The sequence below is a fragment of the Strongylocentrotus purpuratus genome, unplaced genomic scaffold, assembly GCF_000002235.5.
Source record: "Strongylocentrotus purpuratus isolate Spur 01 unplaced genomic scaffold, Spur_5.0 spur5_scaffold_20, whole genome shotgun sequence".
NCBI classification, from domain to species: Eukaryota; Metazoa; Echinodermata; class Echinoidea; order Camarodonta; family Strongylocentrotidae; genus Strongylocentrotus; species Strongylocentrotus purpuratus.
In genome coordinates, this window is record NW_022145606.1 from 17,134,269 (window position 1) to 17,138,098 (window position 3,830).

Genomic DNA, 3,830 nt, shown 5'->3' on the forward strand with positions numbered 1-3,830 from the left:
GACGGTTCGTAATTCCAAAAAGGATAAAGGGTTCTATTTGCATTTTCAGAATAATAAACTTTTGGAAGTATATTGAGCCCTATTTAATTTTCTGAATTATGAACCATATTTCATTTTTGGAATTACAAATCCTAGTTCATTTTCAGAATTAGGAATCCTACTCCATTTGTAGAATTATGAACCCTTTAGAATTTATAAAATTATGAACCCTCAGAAAACGACATATAACAGTTCAAAGATTTCCTATCCATATGAATACATGTACTGTACGTAGGTCATTTTCGTATTGTAATCAAATTTAATGAATACGGTAGGTCCTTGTTAAGTGCCTCATTACCAATTATTAAATTCACCTGTTACGAATAAATGTATTTAAATAGTCAGAATACAAATTGAATACATTACGTGTTGCTAGTACTATAGGTAGGACAAACATTATGTCTTGCCCTACCTAACAACACATAATGTTTGCATATCGCATTCTGACTATTGAAATACAATTATTCTTAATAGGTGAAAGAGATAATTTGTTCCGCAGCACTTTGATTTGATTTATAACGAAAATGGCCTAATCACATTATGTTACATAGGGCTTACCCTTTACACTTTTTAAAGGGAAATCCAACCTTAACAGACAACTATACTTTTAAAAAATTGCAAATTAAATCTGACAGAAAATAAGGTGGTTATGGATTGTTGAAAGCTGTAATCACTAAACCTAAGGGCATTTCAAATTGGCTGAATCGGTAATGTCACTATGACGAGCTGCTGGACTACTTTCCCATTTATTTCAACACACAAAATGATTTTAAAAAAATTTTCTTCAAAATGTATGATTCACGAGTGGCTTTTCTATGTAGAGGACCTGTAATAATGTGCTATTCATAATATATTTTGAGTAGTTCTCAAAGGGAGAAGGCACTTAAAATAAAAAGAGAATTTATTATATTTCATTAACAAATGGGAGAGTTGTCCCATGACTACAGGTGTAATAATAATAATAATAGTGGGTTCTTGAGTAGCGCTCATGTCAGTCAGATTTGACCCTCCTGGCGCTCCCGATTATTACCCTGGCTTTAGCACGGCTGCCATACGGCGCTCTAGCATTTCATTGAGATATGCATGGATTTAGTGATCTCATATTTATATATTATCACAACTCCCTTTATATTGGCCCGATTTATTTCAAACTTTCGCCTTTCTATTTCTCTTATTTTTCAGCTTCCATTTCAATGAACTTATTACAAGGGTTGGATTGTCTTTTAAGGCTCGTTCAGATATGATGCTGGAGTTGACATAAAGTTCTATATGTTTTACATTTCTATATATTATAATACAGAGATCACTGAATATGCGCAGTCCAAAATATACAAAAACATGTAGGTCCTTTGTTACCGTTTACTTTAAACATAAAACAAAACTGCAGCATTTTTGGAATTTTTTGGGCGGTTCACGTGCCATACCTGAATAAAGTCTTAAGTGCTTAAGATTGGAATCGATTTGTATTGCATCTACCTCATTCAATTTTTCTCTATTACCAACTTATATAATTTGCCACAGGTTTTAGGAATTGACATTGTGATATGAAGGGGGTGGGGTCGAGTATGAGACTGATCTACTACATAAGCATTATGAAACAGGTCTACTTCATAAATAGTAATAACAAATTTATGCAAATACAGAGATCTTTTACCCAAAGTGTTAATATGTATGTTTGTAAACCCTGGAATTCATTAAAATGGCAAGTGACATTAATGGGCATCTCAGTTCTACATCTAAGCTATTCAGGTTCGTGGCTATAACTCACTCCCCCCCCCCCCCCCACCCATCTCTCTCTCTCGATATCTCTATAATGAAGGGGAAAGTAACCTCTGTGTGTGTGTAGACCTCATTTTGGAAATATTCCTCTTCAGCTTGGACTCATGGTTTAGATTTTGGGTGGAATGTCCTGTATAATGCAAGTGCTGCTTGATCCAGGGTACATACCGGTACACGCAAAGAATTCTAATGCATGAATATAGAGCAAAGAGAAAGGAAAACAAGTTAAGAAAAACTTTTATCCATTTTAAAACTAGAATGTAAACAATGAATTAAATAATGAATTCTGTCAGAAAAGTGCAGTTTCAAAGATTTATCAGAAATAAAATAATCTCTCATTGCTCACAAACATAATAAAAAACATACCTTTGCATTGTAAACATTTGTTGTCAATGCAAACGTGAATCAAGATTTTTTTGCAAATAATTATCAATACAATTCTAGTTTGCTGATGAGAGTAGAATCAAAGCTCTATTGCTAAGGAGGGAAAAGAACACTGTTTGAAACTCACAAAATATGGTCGGTTATTGCAATATACCTGCAGGTTTTAGTGATCTAAAATTAATTGAATTTTATATATTTGAAACTTAGGAAAAATAAGCATTTCGAATCAGTGTCATGATCAGGGAAAAATTAAAAATATATGCACAGAAATAATACAAGTACATCTACACAATTACCGATAATGGCTTCAACTGTGTCACGAGGCTGCTGAATGCTGATCCAGGAGGTTGAGAGAAAGTAGCATTTTCTGCATGTTCTCACGTCAATATAGGCCTACTGTGTCCACAATATGCTTTGAATCCACTGTTTGGCAAAAGATGTCAAAAGATGCCTACAATTAATAAGAACAAAAATAAAGTTAAAACAAATTGAACGGTTGATGCATGTGCAACACACATACATGTAGGCCTACTACAAACTTCTTTGTACAGCCTGCGGGGAAGGAATTTTGTTTACCATTTACAGGTCTAGCTGTTTATTTCCAGATGAGGGCTTCTGTTTATATTGTGCGAAACTGCGAACACACCATAAAGTGAATAAAGCCCCCTTCCCCGCTTGTCTTAAAATTAGGGTGCGTTGCAGAAACGGAGTACCGCCTTAACGCACTCTTTCGGGATAAGGGGGGGGGGGGACGGCGGCTTGTCTGATTATCAAGATATTTATGATTGGCATTCAAAATTTCCAAAAACGTTTTCCCCAATGGTTTTATAACACTACAGTCTATTGGGGAAAATGAGTATGGTAAAACCGGTCACTCAAAAGTCAAAGATTTTTTACTTTTTTTAGGCACTTCATCAAGTTCATGATCATTTTGAAGCGCAATTTTGTTAGGGCTTCAATATTACACCATATCACTGACACTGATAATACGTAGGGCCATGCATCATAGATTTAACATTGTTAAACGATGCCTTTAAAGCCATGTGTAGGTGAATGCACAAACTTGCATCAAGATCTAACATAAAAATACATGGATGGGACAATACAATACATTTCTCGTCTTTGCGGCAGGCGTTGAAAGCACTCCTAGTAGACACGATCATACATTAATTACTACGTTTCAAAACAGAAAACAGTTACTGCACATATTGCAAATAAATTAGGTAAATCTAAGACTTACCCATATTGAAGAATAGCAGGGGAAAACAAAGTAATAAAAAGATTTTGTCTCTCTGCTCTGGTAGCTGTTGAGGATAGGAATGGCTGTCTTGCTGTCTTGTGTGTGTGTGTCATATGGCATGGCCTGGCTGGGTACACGCACACACTGCATGCATTGATTACATGTGCACACACACACAGTGCTAGTGTAGCCCAGAGAGATGCCAGCTGTGTAGCCGTTTAAAAAAGGCGGCAGTCGCATTTTGGGGTTTTGGGGCTTGTATAATCTTGATCAATATTGCAGACCTTACAGGGCATATGTCAAGATGTTGCACAATCTGTAAAATAAAACTATTAATATAATGACTAATGACATTTTAGAGTTTTTCATCCCTGTTTTGGGGTTTTAA

At 35.4% G+C, this 3,830-nt stretch overlaps 1 long non-coding RNA gene across 1 annotated transcript; it reads right to left on the reverse strand.

Moving 5' to 3' along the window:
- Positions 1 to 1,814: 1,814 nt before the first annotated feature.
- LOC115927260 lies at positions 1,815 to 3,552 on the reverse strand. The gene is made up of 3 exons (XR_004065530.1): positions 3,443 to 3,552; positions 2,499 to 2,653; positions 1,815 to 2,004 (listed from the first exon to the last, which is right to left on the reverse strand). It is a non-coding gene; the product is annotated as an uncharacterized LOC115927260 (long non-coding RNA).
- Between the last annotated feature and the right edge of the window lie 278 nt (positions 3,553 to 3,830).